The 16,602-nt window shown below is 39.7% G+C and overlaps 1 protein-coding gene across 3 annotated transcripts in view; it reads right to left on the minus strand.

Annotated features, from left to right (window-relative positions):
* Positions 1-16,602, minus strand: part of LOC117430657 (serine/arginine repetitive matrix protein 3-like) — an 83,609-nt gene that overhangs the window by 55,415 nt on the left and 11,592 nt on the right. For 2 of the 3 annotated variants that reach the window (XR_009308935.1, XM_034903055.2), the window contains exon 2: positions 9,530-9,588. The exons of the other annotated variant lie outside the window; for it this stretch is intronic. The gene's annotated coding sequence lies outside the window, so the exon portion shown is untranslated. The remainder of the gene's footprint in view (positions 1-9,529; positions 9,589-16,602) is intronic. 3 annotated transcript variants of the gene reach the window in all.

A 16,602-nucleotide genomic window follows, 5' to 3' on the forward strand; every position in this document is an offset into this window, starting at 1 on the left:
CCACTACTTCTTTGTTTTTAAATGTACAATCATCCTGATTTACGATAAAGCGGCGCAGGAGCAGGATCCTGATAAGCAGGATCCTGATAAAAAGGACGTTATATACATGTAATGATTCTATTAGAGGAGCAGAAAACACACACACACAGGGGCTTGACTTGCCAGCACGAGGCTGAATGTGAATGATAGAAACAAAGAGTAGAACAGCCATATAATTCTCGTTAATGTGTAGACAATGGCTGTGAGATTATGTAACAGCCATTTTATAGCACTTAACATCCATTATAAACCACTTCTCTGATGTATTTGTGTTGCAATGCTAATCTGACACTGCTTGCTGACAAAAACTCTTCATATTCTCCATGGGCATAGAGCATTGGAAGATACTTGATTAGTAGCTTTTGTAACTTCTGAAGAAATCTGTTTTTATTTTTCATTTTATTTTTATATTTAGCACTACCAAGCATTTAGAGGAACCTAAGGTATAAAATAAATTATTAAATTGAGCCATATTTCATGTGTTTTAAGTAAAATAAAAATATGTTCACAGTTATTTAAGAACCTTCGATCCCACTTGAAGAACTGTATTTTTTTTTTTAATTTAGTAGTTTCCAATTTTTTTTATTATTTTCTCCCAATTTAGAATATCCAATTATTTTTAGGCTCAGCTCACCACTACCACCCCCACGCTGACTCGGGAGCGGCGAAGATGAACACACGCTGTCCTCCGAAGCATGTGCCGTCAGCTGACCGCTTCTTTTCACACTGCAGACTCACCATGCAGCCACCTCAGAGCTACAGCGTCGGAGGACAAGCTAAGCCCTCCCCACCCCTGGGCGGTGCTCTGCCAATTGTGTCCACGGTCAGCAATGGAATAGCCTGGACCTGAACCGCGACGTCCAGGCTATAGGGCGAATCCTGCACTCCACGCGGAGCGCCTTTACCAGATGCGCAACTCAGGAGCCCCAAGAACTGTATTTTTACTTTAAAAACGTGTATATGTGGTGGTCCAATTAAATCCTGGACACAAAGCATAATTTATAAAAATACCTCACAAGTTTCATGCAACTACAAAGCGAATGTGGTGAAATGTTAATTTGGATGCAATTAATGAATCAGTAAAGAGGAAGTAGCTTTAAATGCCATTTCAAGTTCTTTTTTTACACTGTATGGAGTTTTTCAATCCCTCTGAGTGGCTGTGGATTCTCTTCAGTATTGAGTTATTATCATTTCTCTTTGGATTTGAGCATGTCTGGATAGTCCAATGTGATGAACACTGAACAGCTTTCCTCATCTCAAACCACATGACCATGTGACCTTTCAACTCTGCCTGCCCAAATGATAATAATTCACAAATGGAAGCCAGACCACCCAAGTGACCCGCATTACTTATAAAAATAAAAAAAAACAACACAAAACACGGTATGAGTGATGAAGAGCCACTCAGAATAACTGCACCTGTCATAACAATGTAAGGGGACACCTTGTGCACTGGCATTGTTTCCATCTACTGCAAGAATCTTTCAGGCTCAAAAAACCAATGAGGTCTATGCTCTACTGCAGACTCAGCTACGAGAATAGCCGATACTCTCTTTACACTCCCTTTATAATACCTTACCACCACAATTTACCTTAGTGTGGATAGGTTATTAGTTTCTTTATTAGGGAATATGGAAAAGCTCAAGCTGCCACTGCTTCTAGTGCTCTGTGGATGCTATCATTAAAAATGTGATTTAGGCTTGGTTTACCAGCACAGCGTGAAAAGTAATGAGTTAATAACAAGGCATAAAGACTCTTGACTTGAGCAATCTTCCTTCACATAAAGAAGGCTCTCCCCCTGGATTGAATCTGATTACTCACTGTAAAAAACATTAAGGGGTATTAGACAATCCCACGGTCAATTCTTTAGACAGGGAGAAGTGAAAATCGATGTTCTAGCAAACTCAGAAAGCACAGGTGCAGCCGAAAGTCAACGCCAGAGAACATAGGGGTTTTCAAGGTCAAAACAGTCTGGTTTAGCAGCGGCATTGTGTGTTTCTTATATAATATTTCTTGATTTGGTGCTCTTGACAGATGGGCAGAGCTGGAGACTGAATGTTTTTTGTCTGTTCTGAAGAACAGAGCCATTGTCAGACTTGCTCTTGCTTACAGTATCCCTCAAGGGTGTTTTAGCCTGACCCAGACAAGACCGGACAGGGTTGATCGGTCACTGTAATAAACAGGGAAGGAAATCAGAGGCTTTCAATATATAGCATGACTGAGTTCTTATAGAAATGGAATCCTTGACATGTGCAGTACAGGTGCTGCAGCTCCCTGTAGTCACTTTCATACATCGTGCACACAGATGTGATATACCTGTATGGACAGTAGGCAGGTGCTTTGAAATCACAAATTGTTGTGCAGATTATAATTATTGAGGAACAGTCACTCGTCCCTCTAGAGCACCTTAAAGACGTGAAATCAGTACCATCCTGACTTCCCGTGGTGGCCCACGATCCTATTGACAGTGTTATGGCGGGTGATTTTCTCCATTCCTGTAAATGTCATTGAGGGCTCTGCCTCGAGCACACATCACACCCTGGGACCTGTGCAATTATACAGGCTGACTGTCACTCTAGGGTAAAAAAAAATCACAGTGGTTCAATTCCAACACTTGGGTCATAGCACTTTTTTTTTTTTGTAATTTCAAAGTGTTATCGCACAGCTGGAATTGCTACATTTAGCCGTGACTCAGAATGAAAGACTACCCATTATCTTAAATTGTTCAGATATAATGGCATTCTTTAATGATAAAGGAGTAATAACCTTCATCATCCATGCGAGGCAGCCCAGGATCAGCGCTTCTCTGAAATCTGAAACCTTTCTGAACCTTTTCTTATTGGAACTGCTGTTGAATAGCCTCAGTGTCTAAACTTCCCCCAACAGAAGCCTATTCACAATTCCTGTCAATAAAACCTGACAGGAAAGGAGTGGGTCTTCAATACTATTAAGTCCCTGTTGTCTGTTAATAAATATTTTAATTGTGTTCATCTGAAATGTCATGATGCGCTCGTGGGCTTCCTTCAGTTCAAGGGCCATTTCTTTAGGCCATTCCTGACAGATTTTGCACCGTTAATTTTAATTGCATTTGCTAACACTTTAACTACCACTACACATTACAGAACACTATTGACGAGTATTATGTTTTTGTAAGCCATAGGTTTGAATTGTGATGAGAGAGGAGGGGATGGAGGGTGGGAAGATCTACACCAGACTCAATGGTAAAACTAGCCTTGTTTGCCTCTTGGGGTAGATTAAGGAGCATATTACAAGACTAGGCATCTCCCATGGCCACCACAATTCCCAGATCTCAATCCAGTTGATCATTTTGGGATAAACTTAAACATCGTCATCATGATCCTCTGCCTACCACCCTGCAGAACTTTGCTTGAAATATTAATGACTGAATGGGTTAACAACCACCTTCCAACACTTTGTGGAGTCTTTGCCATGTCGTGTCAAGGCTGTGATCAGGGCAAACAGTGTCCCAACACTACATGAGGTACAGGTCCTAATAAAATGGCCAGGCAGTTTTCCCTACATCTTTTCTCTCCCTGGTGTTCAGAGTTGTGTTGTGCTGAATATTCACAGAGTATCTGTACACCAGCTCCATCTGTGCAGTGCAATCTATACAGACAGGCATGACTGGAGGTCTGTGAGTCAGTGCCGTGGAATTAGTGAGGAAGAAACAGACAATTTTGTCAAACAAGCACAGTGAATGTTGTGTGAACTCTTTCAACACTGCAGGCCTCTGACAGGTCCAGGAGAAATTACTCCACTCAAAATGGCAGACTGCTAGTGCAGTCCAGGGAAAAAAAACACACACACAAACATGCCTAGCACAACTTGCCATGTGTTTCATGTTCCAGTGAAAACCCTCTGAGCTATTTTACTCAATATCTCAAGTATTTGTCAGCTGTCATTGCTTATGAAGGCTCGAGGAGAGGAGTTGAAACATTCTGAAAATTATACCTTGAAACACCAAAGGCATAGATGACACAGATAGTGAAATCTAAACAGACATGCATAGTGAAATCTAACAGGCATAGATAGTGAAATCGAACAGACACAGATAGTGCTTGGAGGAGCAGAAAACAGCATTTCAATTAATCTGCCGTCAATATAACAGAACTGTGCCCCCCTTCAAGCGGTAAGCTTTAGCCCTTGACATGCTGGATTCACTCTCATAGTGTTTAGACGGGCTGTATGCAGGAAAGTATAGGAACATACGTTGATATACCAAGTACCGTACACAAAAAATCTTAAACTGAGATTTTAAAAAAATTAAATCTGCATCTCTAATACTCAGAGGAATATAATTCCATATACAAGGGGCATTACAACTAAAAGCTCCAGTTGACTTCATCCAGACATTATAAGGACTACAAGCAGACCAGCATCCTGAGATCACACAACACGAGCAGGGGGAAGCGAGAGGAAAGGTCAAAAGACAATGCCTTGCATGTTAACATAATCTTCAAATCAATCCTAAACCAACCGATGCAAAGATTTTAAGACCGGTGTAACACACCGCTGGAGTTCAGATTGAGTCAAAACCTTTGCTGCAGCATTTTGAATAAACTAAAGTTATGAGCATTACTGTAAAACAAAGCTACCCCATGACCACATCCTAGCAACGTACCTTTAGCGCCTGTGTCACTTTACAGAAAAGAAGCAATGCAACTCAGACTCTAACAAGCTGTAACTACATTTTATTTTAAAAAATGCAGCACAGTTGTTTTTTCACACCCCAGATGCACCAGGAGAATGCTGCAAATGAGAAAGTGTAATGCTATCAAGAAAGCTGTCTTGGTATGTGAACAGCAGATGACAATTTGGAAGTGGCTGACAGCCAGGAATTGAAAAGCTCCTTATTATTTCGTAGCAATGGCGTTGTTATGGGTTCTGGTTCAGCAATGATCACAACAAGAGGCTTTCTATCAGTCACACCTCACATACCGGAACTCAGCTTCCCACTGAAACAGCAAGTCAACCAAGATTAAATCATAACATTAACATATTTTAGCAGAGGCAATTACCGTGGCAACACTCTGCAAACAACCTTACTAAAAACTGCAGCTTATGATTCCCCAGCCGATAAATATAATGTGAGGTGACAGGAATAAACAGGTATGAGACCAAATGCTGCAATTATATGCAGCATAGAAATATAAATAGGTATTAATATCTATCTATTAATATCTCTTTAAAAATATGAACATTATTTTAATTATCAAGCCACCTCACAAGTGCAGTGGTATCCATTTACTATCAGTGCAGTATTACTGTGTGGAGTGATTTTCTTAATTCTACCCCAAAAAACTGTTTATGCAATGGTGACTCCAAGAATGATACCACCTTGTATGTGAAACCAGTTTTCATCGAGAATAATCCTCCAATGAGCCATTGCAGTTACTCTGCGCACCTGGATTTTAAAGCCGTCTCCAATCAAGCCTGTTTGCTACTGCATCTCAGGAGATGTCAACTTCCCGCAGAGATCACAAAGGTAAAGCTACAATGTGACAATACTTTGAAAGGTCTTCCAGATGGATGTGTGGAAGAGGGTATCCATCAGTCCCACTGCAGCCAGTACCAGACGGCTCTGTGGTGCGGTGCCGTTGTTTCAAAATGAACAGAACTGTCTATGCCCTATTCACCAGCTGGCTTGGAAGACGCTAGGCAAACACTCCCAAACTCCCAAAATAATTGCAGCAAGATATTTCTCATATTGTGTTAATTCCTCATGGACTTGGAGATCCTGATTCAATAAAAAAAAAAGAAAGACGCGGGGGAGAGGGTGGAGGGTTAATAATACAAATTTCGGATCTGAAAGACCTGTGAAATCTTTCGAAACTGTTTCAACGAGAAGACTTCTAGTTTTAGTATTATTTCTGAGTTGATTGAGATACATGCCATGGTTGGATTGAAAAGCACGTTTTTGTTGTGCTTTTTTAGACATGTGCGAAAACATTCAACAAAGGAAAACACCTTTTAAAGGATGCAAAGCTAATTCACAATGTGGGTCTTACATTCAGGGATTTAAGGCTGCTAATCGTGTCGATCATTAAGGGAAATAGGCACCGGTAGAGACCTCTGCAGCCACTTAAAGGAAGAACACAGGCAACGGCAATGAACAAAAATGGGTTAGTGTAATAACAGTGCAGTGAGAGCACCCCCAAGGCAGCAAGCATTACATCCCTGCTTCTGTCAAGGTAATGTCACTGATTCATTCAATTGTGTGATTACCCACTTTACCCAGTAAGGGTTCCTGCCACACTAAAACTAATGGAAAATGTCAGTAACTGCGTTCAAGATGGTCAAACTGTGAGATAGGAAAGGAAGGAACCCTTTTGAGATGGAGATCGCTGTTCAAATATTAAGATATTTTCCTTCCCTTTTACATCTCCAGGTGATCTCATCGCCCATAAAAACATGCAGAATCCGTTTGCCCTGCAGAAGCTCAATTAATTTCTGGCAGATCGGTCTTCTTAGCAATCAAACCGATCTTATAACCTGACCAGGTTTAGTAACAGGTATAGATAAAGAAGGCAGCAGGGTCTTTCTGTAAGTAGCATTATGGCTTGCAGCTACTGTATTTATTTGTACCTTTGCATCAAACGTCTATGAAGTTGAAGGAGAGGGGCAATGTTTTATTAAAAGGTGTTCATGGTGACTCATTGAGAAAGTGGTAATTGTATGTTGCTTTATGCTTTTGTCACAGAAAAAAGACCATAGTAAACAGAATATATGTAGGAAAAAATGTAACATTTCTAAGCAAAGATGTTCACGGCAGTGTGGGATATGTAAGGAATAGGCCAGGCAGACTTTAAGAAGTAGCGAAGGCAACTGAACATATACATCAAATAGCCATTTCATAGCTCTGATGGGCTTTATTCAGGTGCGGTAAAGGAGCTGGAATTGTAGGATGAAAATGTATTTGGAATCATATGAGAGTATAATATAATGTTAAACCAGTTTACTGAAGGAGACTTGTGTATAAGTAGAACTTAGGTTTAAAATGATTGAAGAGATACAGCATGTGCAGAAATGTATGGAATGAAATATGATAACGAATTAACCATATAACCATTTAACCTTGTAAAAGAGATTAGTGGCCGGTTGCACTTGAATGGAGAAACAGCTAAAGGGCTCAACTGATAATGAGTAAGATAACAAATACAAACTGTCATCACATACAGCATGTCTTAAAGCCCATATGGTACAAATACCAGACATGGAGGAGAAACAGACAGAGAAGCCTCTAATACCTCCAGGATCATCGTGGACCATCATTGAATCAGTCTGAGGGCTCTCTCCAGGGGTTCACATTATCTGATCCATTGCTTACCTCTGGTAATACTAGTGGAATGTATTGTATCTAAGCATTCTGTAAAGTGAGTGTTTGGAACTAATACATGGTAGAATTTGAAACATGGTCTGGTCTCATCCCTATAGCGTAACAAAGTAGTTAATTCCATGTTTACCTTAATTCATGAACATTACAGAATGAATTCTATATATTAGTTACTGTATGTGCATACTATGTATCTCTTTACTACTGTATATATTGGCCATACATTTTCCTCCTGTATTACAGCATGCTATCATGGGCACAAACAAACACAAAACTGGTAAAGGGTACACTTCAAACTACAGGTAAATTAACTACACTGTTGCTACTTTGTTACACGATGCTGTACATGCAGCTACAACACAATGATATGATCACAATCACAGAAGTGTATGCAGTAGTACAATGATACCTACAGTGTACCTATACTGTATGAAGCACACCCAATACAATAGCATCAGGATCTTTCATTGCTATATTATTAAAATGCACCCCGATCTGCTGCTCTCCTGACTCTTAACTCACACAATCCAGCCTGCAGTCTGATCGGACTGGCTTCTCACAGCAGCACTGAAAGAGTGAGGCACACAATCCAAGCCATCAATAATGCACTGATCCTCTAGTGGTTTAGCTGGACTGACACAGGGACAGACGCCTCTTATTAACTCAGCTCCAGTAATATCTACTAGAAATCCTAACAATTGCCAGAGCTGGTTCTGCATTTCTAATAGCGCGCAGAACTGCAACACAGATAAACCTTCAAAAATGAATAATGGAGCAATAAAAATGAATAATAAGCAATAAACATCATGGGATCTTTGTAAAAGATCCCATGATGGTACCACAAACTATAGCTGTAGCAGCAGCATCATAACCTTTGATTTAATTCAGCTCTGGGAAGGACTGACAGTACCATTACAGTAGAATACAATTTTAATTGCTACCATATTATATGGCGTTTTGAGAAAATGTGGGTTTATAATATCTGTATGTAAAATGACAGCATCTGTAGCAACCTTTTTTTTGTTTGATAAAAAATATAAACTTCATCCAATTAATAGGTAGCCAATCAATGGAATGCTCCTGACTTCACCAGCTCCACGTTGCTGTGGTTATTCATTGACACCCACACACTTCACTACATAAATCCTGGGGATTCTTCCAACACACCACATCATCCTTGTCTCTGATTTCCTTATCTAGAATAAATGATAGATTGTTACTCTTTTGCATATCACACAGCATCTGCAAATCTGTGTTCTCTCTTTCAAGCCAGACTAGTAGAATGTATTCTAGCTGAAACATGTTGTCTACAGTACTTGACCTTCTGAGTTGTACTTTATAATTCATGATTAAGAGGAAGTAGCTTCAAAAGTAATTTGATTGTATTGTTTTTACCATTCCTCACTCCTGTCTCCTTTCCCAGAGGCTTGTAAATGTTCCACCATAATGCTGTTAGACTCCAGCAACAGGCAACTTGGAATATCATCAAAAATCTTTAAAACTCACGCCACATTGAAAACTAGATGTAAAACACAATACTGTTATGTATTACTAAATGAACCTTGCAATAACAAAGCAATGAATCATATTTAAAGCTATGCTGGATGTGGCAGGACCATTGTGACTGAAACTGACTTGCAACAGGGAGATGCACCTTTTATATATTACAGAATACAATGTCTGGAATCTCGTTTGCATAAGAAATGTAAATGAATGTGCTGCAAACATGAAATACTGTATCATAGATTTTATTTTAAACTGGAATTGGTTTGGATTGCAATAACAGGCACTGAAAATTAATTATTAGAACATTATGGCTTTAGATTAATTATCACAAGGGCTTCTGATTTTCGATAAAACTGATAAAACACCCCCGATACAAAAAAAACCCTGATATTGGGGTTTATTTTAATGATAGAAACAGTGGCAGATCTCAATACTGTTGCCCTCATAAATCTAAACTGATTTTGCTATATTTCTATGTATAAATTTGCCAATAAGTCAACCCTGGAGTAAAAGATCAGCTGGATTAATACAGAGTTTAAGAGCGGTGGTATTTAGATCATTAAAATAGACCCCCATATGAGCACCCTGTCTCAGATGGTTCAACACTTAATTAAAAATACTACAACTTACCTATTTGTAGATAGATTGCTGTTTGACCTTTAGCCACAAGCAGCCTTCTGTTTTCACCCCTGAAAAAAATGTAAAGCACCATATTGAACCATTAACCCAATCATATACATAACATAACGAGCCAAGACAAAGATATTTCATTATTGCTACGATCATCTGTATTGAGGACTAGGGATTGAGAGTGATGAGCTGGGAAATTACAATCTCTGCAATGCAAGGCATTGATTTCATTATGATTTCCTAGCACCAGTTTAGCACTCTTTTGCTTGCTTATTAAAAATACTAACTAATGAGTAAACGCCCCCGGAACTTGGAAAATCATTAAATAATTGAACCAAGCTTCTTCCTCCATTTAAATGACAGTATTTAGGTATCTACTCTCAAAGCAGCATCTTTAAATAACTCATGAGCTATAACTTTGTAAATAAAGTCCATTACCATGCTATTTCTGTTCTTTTTTTGAACGGGTCAGTTTTTCAAGAACCATGCCATACACACACCGCTGCTTCCTGGTACCGTATCACTTCCTGTGCTGTAGGTCACCCTCACCCCTATGGCCAAACAGAGTGCGGCTGAGACATTGAAATGGATCTTGACCTGCAGAGCTGGCACTAGAGAAACTTGTATTTGTGTCCCCTTGTTTTGAAAAGCTGTGCAGTTGTAAGCAAGTGTCTTAGCCGTGCATGGCCCAGTTTAATGAGGAAGACAATCTCTGTACTGCTCGTGCATTTATTTGTCAGTTGAATGCGGTTCCCCTAATGACGTCTTGGCTTCTTCCTGAAGGGTAATTCATTTGAGTAATGGCTGACAGGAAAGGAACACCATCTGTCCATTGTTCCTCTTACACTTGATTTCACTCCGCTCATGTAAAATCCCATTTAAACTGCTAAGGGTTCTTCAAAAACCGGTATTCATTCTGTGAAGTGCTTGACTTAAGTCCCAGGCATACAGTAGTAAGCCTTGTCCCCTTGTGTTCCATTTCCACCAGAGCCGTTCTGGGGCCCAATGTATGAACCTGGCAAAGTATTTTGACATCAACATGATTTTCTATAGATATGCTTGGCATTTTATTGCAATTCAAGCAAACATTCTTCAGTATTTGTGAACAGAGGTTGTTGTACCCTGTATTACCCATTGGCGTATCACATATACAATTATCTGTAGTTTATTGTATTTACAATACAGCCTCAAAAAACAACATTTTATAATACATCTTGTGTCTCCTCCCTAGCAATGGATAATTGGAAATGAGAACAGAGATTTGCTCAGGCCAGTTATGGCATTTCCATTAAGCAGCTTTATTGTAATCCTTATTAAACAGCAGGGAGCATATAATTAAACAGCATGGAGCAATGGATTACTCTATGCAATCAGAAGCCATACCTGTAGGTAGAAATGCTCAACGAGTTGTCAAATAGCGACAATTCATGGAAACGGGTGAAATAAATAGGGCAGCAGTGTGGAGTAGTAGTTAGGGCTCTGGACTCTTGACCAGAGGGTCGTGGGTTCAATCCCAGATGGGGGACACTGCTGCTTTACCCTTGAGTAAGGTACTTTACCTAGATTGCTCCAGTAAAAACCCAACTGTATAAATGGGTAATTGTATGTAAAAAAAAATGTGATCTCTGTATAATGTGAAATAATGTATAATGTGATATCTTGTAAAAATTGTAAGTCGCCCTGGATAAGGGCGTCTGCTAAGAAATAAATAAATAATAATAATAAATAGACTTGGGAGATAAAGAAAAGGGATTGGGAGGCTTTCAAGCCCACCACGGATTTCATTATCTGTGTGCTGCAGCTTGTGTCACGACAAGGAAGAGACCGGTCCATCAATCCACTTCTCTGGGGTATATCAATTAGTACCCTGCGGCCTGCGTACTGTAACTCTCTGATGGATACAAATGGTAAACACTCCCTGACAAGCTAATGAACCTGAATTGCATCAAACCTCGCTGAGCGCAGTGTGAAAAATCGGATCAAAAGTTTCAATAGTTGAGTAGGGTGCAATTAACGGAGAAGAAAGTTAAATATGTGGAAGACAGTTTAATCCCAGAGAAGTCAAGGTCCATATAGCACAAGCATAAGGCACTGGAGTGGAGTAATATCCGTGATGTAAAATGAATGCAGTGCCTCTGTGGGACACATTTGTGCAGGAATCTCAAAAGCCACCATCACAACATGCACGAAAAAAAGACTTCCTTGTAAAGTACACAAAAAAGCGCATAGAAAGTGTTTAAAGCTAATCTCATCTATGGTGTTTATGTAGTTTTACAGATAAAAATATCCTTGAGACTCGCATACAGATGTTGTTTTTCCTAACTACATACATTCATGTTATTTTATTGATATAAATAGTGGCTCTATTCAAATCTGCCATGGTTAAGATCAATTGAGCAGACCCATAATATTTCCAGCAATGATCAGGTACCACCTTTACAGTTTTGAAAGCAATGTAACAGACAGATGAAAGCCAGCTACCAGGACAGCACCTTTCAAAGCTCTCTATCTGCCACCCTGTTTACAGATTCGCAGGCCAGTGCAGAGCACATTAAACCCTCTTCTGCAAAGAGATCACGCACTGACTGCACCCCTGCTGAGATGATTGAAGGGAGCCAGGGACAGGCTGGGAGAGGAGACATTCCCTCGAGTGGGGCTGTGAATTGAAATGCATGCAAATTGCATAACTGACAAGCAAGTGCCAGCTGCCTTTGACGAACGCCACTTTGACGGCACAGAAATGAGTTGATTTTTCTTTTTCTTTTAAAGGGACATGTTTCGCTTAGCTCAGATTAACCTTGCCGGAGCTCCTTAGCAATTTTTTACAGGGCTTGAGGCCATTGCACTACAAGTGCGTTCTGCCATTCACTGTCCATCATCCATAAGGTTGCACCAGGTGTCTCTCGATTTAATATTTAACAGAAATATGGAATTGGTGTTCATAATACATTGTTAAATTAATATACATACAATAACTATGTAGGTTAAATTCAAACAAAGAAATCAATCTTTAGACAAAATCTTGATGCCTTACAGATTCATTAAAGATTCATTTGTTTTTCAAATGGTTTCCATGACATGCATAATGGGGCATCCAGGTGTATTTCAATACTGTTTATATGAAGTACTTTTAATTATACACAATTAAACTATTGTATAAAAAGGCACTTTGTAATTCAGCAAGACATTTAATATAGTACAATACTACACCCAGCACACAAGGCAAGCAGCTGAATATAGTAAAAAAACAATTGTGGACTCAGTTGATAGTGATGAATCCTGAGTGATGTAATTTAGAAAAACTCTGCCCGTCTCTCTTTCTCTCCAGCAAGATTGTTGATAACAGCATCACACCAGCATGGATTTTTACAGTCTTAACGATCCCCCTTTCCATCACAAAAAGTGCAGGCGAGGAAAACGGCACATGAAGTAAAAAATCAACAACCTCACTGAAAAAATATCCAACAACTAGAGTACTGCTGTGCATATGGATTTCAACAGAGAGTATCCACACATGACCAATACACAGTAACAGACACGTCAAGATTAGGTCTAATTAGCGGTTGAGGCTAGCCTGAAAATGGGTTAGACTTATATCGTGTTAGCCAATAGAAATACAGTAAAACTTGACAGAAGGTGATTGGCTATAGAAATCGCAGGTCATTTTCAGGCTACAGAAAACTAGGTGCTCCACTATCCCTGTTGCTGTGGGGCATAATCAGTAGAGCCTGACCTCTGCTGTGATGTGATGTTTAAGATACTGGTAAAAGCACATGAAATCCCTGGGAAATCAGAGAGATGATCACAACACCTCTTTCTAACGCATAGAACTGCAACCCTGCAGCGGTGTGTAAATGAGGCCAGGGTGGTTTTTCTGTACAAGCGACAGACAGCTTTAAAAGAAGTGTAAAGGGCACTGCTTTGAATTGTGTATTATCCATTCCCCAAATTAAAACCCATTCCTTGCTCTTACCCCTCCCTTCTTCTGCTGCTTGGGGGCATTATTCTTAAAAGTGTGATTCCGAGCATGGCAATCCCAACCCTCCCACTTCCTCTGAACTGATAAACACCGGAACAATATTTTTTGCTGGCAGTTTGTGCTCATCGAAAAATTCAGTAAACATCGTACATGTTTATTTTTTTCTTGTGCTGAAAATGTATTGGGTTCTATTTTACAATAATGTTAGTAAGCAGATTCTTAAAGAGATTTCACTATAATTAAGATTTATTCACCTGTTTATCGTATAATATAACTCATCATCAAAGTCACACCATGATTGTCTCAGTTTTTCAAGGTGCTAAAGCATGCAGACTGGAAATGGAATCTCCTATGAGGCGAGGCAAATCACAAGGAGAATGCATGCAATCACGCTGTTTAACAGCATTTTATTAAGATTGCATGAAGCGAAAGCTAAACTAAAGAAGGCAGTTTTAAAGGTGTGGTCGGTTATCATTGATATCCAATGACAGAAATGCAATGACATCTGTTATTCATTAACCAAGATAACTCTGTGACACAAAACCCTGTATGTACTGCTGTGTTTAAAAAAAAGCTGTTTGTATGAAAACACAATTTCTGTAAACATGCTCTTTAAAATATTACAAAACTGTGGCTTACTGTTCCCAAAAAACCCCTCCACAGCGTATCAATTCTTACTGCGTGCGACCTTCTCTCTTTGTTATTACGCAGATCAATACACACTGAATGGCGTGGAAAAAAAATCTCACTTTCTTAGCAGCAATTTGAGATGCATGTATTTCCATAGACTCTCCTATTGAAAGCATTTTTGCTATTCTTATCATGTTGGTTATTCTGCACTGCTTGCATCTATTCAGGCAGTTTATTCTTTTCTCCTGTGAGTCTATACAAATTCTCCCAGGGTTTCTGCATGTCTTACGATGGCTGGGTCATTTCAATCAAGGAGACGGGAATATATGTGAAGGGTAAAAGATTTTTTTGGTCTTCTGAATCCAGATCTATGCTTGTGGTGATTCTTGTCTGTGATACTTGTCTTTGTACAGGTATAAAATATCATAGGTACCTTAACAGGTATACTTCTATTTGTTTAGAATCCTTTGTACATCATTTGCTGGTTCAGTCATGACATCCTGGTGACTTTTTAAAACCAAGTCTTTTCTTTTTGCGCTTACTTTCAGCCAAAGCAGGCTACAGCAGAATCGTGACACCATGTTTTCCTGTGCTATATCATGTTTAATGCACATTGCTGTGCTTTTACCATGGTATACCTGTAGCTGGAGCACAATGTGAAGAACCAGACCCTTATGGTTTTGCCTCCCTAACCCACGGGAGTGCTAGTCAATGTGAATCCCCAGTGAAGACCAGTAACTTCACACAGCCAGGATGCGACCAGGCGCTGTATGACTCCCCTGCACACCACACTGCTGTGCTTCTACCAGGTGAGCCATCGGGGACCCGTGCCCATTCACTTTAAGCATCTCTTCACTCAAGCTTACTGTGAAAACGGGAAGACATTTTTAAAAGTTTCGATTTTCCAACCCATTTGCAGCTGACATAGCTATTCATGGTGGGATTTGATATTCCGTCGGTTCTTTTCTTCATTTAAAATTTCACACGGAGTCTGTGAAGCTCATGAACCTAACTACAAAGAATTCAAATGAATGATTAAGGCATGATGAAGCGCTTTGAACTGGTGTCCCATGAAACCCATTACTTCAGGGGATTGAACTGAGCCAGAGAATGAAATTAATTCTTAAACAGCGTTGGTTTAGGAAATGAATGACAGAAAGCTCAGCAAGTCAAGGTACGAGACTGAAAAGCTATGGAAATAAAACTGCTTCCTCTGCCTCTCAAAAGAAAATTCACTGTGCTTTCTCGTCTTGCTTATGGTGAATAAGACTGCCTGCGAGACGGCAGGCATTAATATAATTCAAAACAGAGTCAGTGAATAATCCTAACCAATCCGACACCCAGTGCAAACAAAATCTGAGTTTGTATACACAGTACAGACAATCTGGCGTTTTAGATACTTAGCGATACATCGATTATCCTAGTGCCGTATTTGGAGAGGTTGTATTACCAACATATGCATGTTTCCAGTTGTATATGAAGGCTTTCATGGATACTCTACAGTTTCTTGTTCATTAATAATAAAAATGCATGTATTATGTTTGTATAATGATTCCCAACTGGAGTTGGTAAAACACCTGCTTCACAAGCTTTAGGACAGAGTCAAGATCTACCATTTTTATATAATTAAAATAGACAATCTATAAGGATTCTTGTGATAGAATACAAAGATTTACAAGCATTAATAAAAAAACACTGGCTGGTTACAATCTATTCATGGGTTCCAAGGCAGAAAAAGAGTTAGTTTGTACAATTATCCTCACCGGTTTAATGCATTTCCAGAGCAGAGCACCCTATTACAAAGCTGGCAGAGTTCTGTTGTTTGGAGCACCTGCTTGTCACATGAAGTAGATAAAAGGCATTGTGGTGCCTGTGGTTCCCAGAGGGGATATCACTTGCTGACTTCAAGGTTAGCTACGGCTCCCACAGGCATAACATTAGAAGCCAACTACAATCCGGTATCTTGCTGGAAGTGCCAATACAACCCTACAGAAATTGCATTTGCAATGCAGTGCCCTGTCTACCTCCCGCATACTTCACTGTGATATGTCAGTACCAAGACAGCACGTCAAACAAGAAATGCCTACTGCACATACATTCCTTCAATAATGGACCAGATCCCCACTCCACTCCTCCTTTTGTTCAAACTGATGTCGATTTTCCTTCAGCGCCACTAAACCAGACTGTAAAATCTCACCACAGTCCACTATCAAACTGTTTCCATTTCCTGTAAACGTCCTTCACATAGACCTCTTATTAGAGCAAGTTTGCAGAGGACAGATTTCTCCCCTGCAAGCTGCTAACCTAACTAGGGCTGACAATTCAAAGCGTTTTGATCTTGGGTCTGTTGCTGTTGGAAACAAAGTAGAGTTCACAAAGTGAAAGAATGCAAACGGATACCAAGGAATCATAGTTTAGCACAAATTGAGCATCCCTATGGGACATACTGCATTAGCAGCTTCTC

The sequence above is a fragment of the Acipenser ruthenus genome, chromosome 26 (assembly GCF_902713425.1).
Source record: "Acipenser ruthenus chromosome 26, fAciRut3.2 maternal haplotype, whole genome shotgun sequence".
In the NCBI taxonomy this organism is placed as follows: Eukaryota; Metazoa; Chordata; class Actinopteri; order Acipenseriformes; family Acipenseridae; genus Acipenser; species Acipenser ruthenus.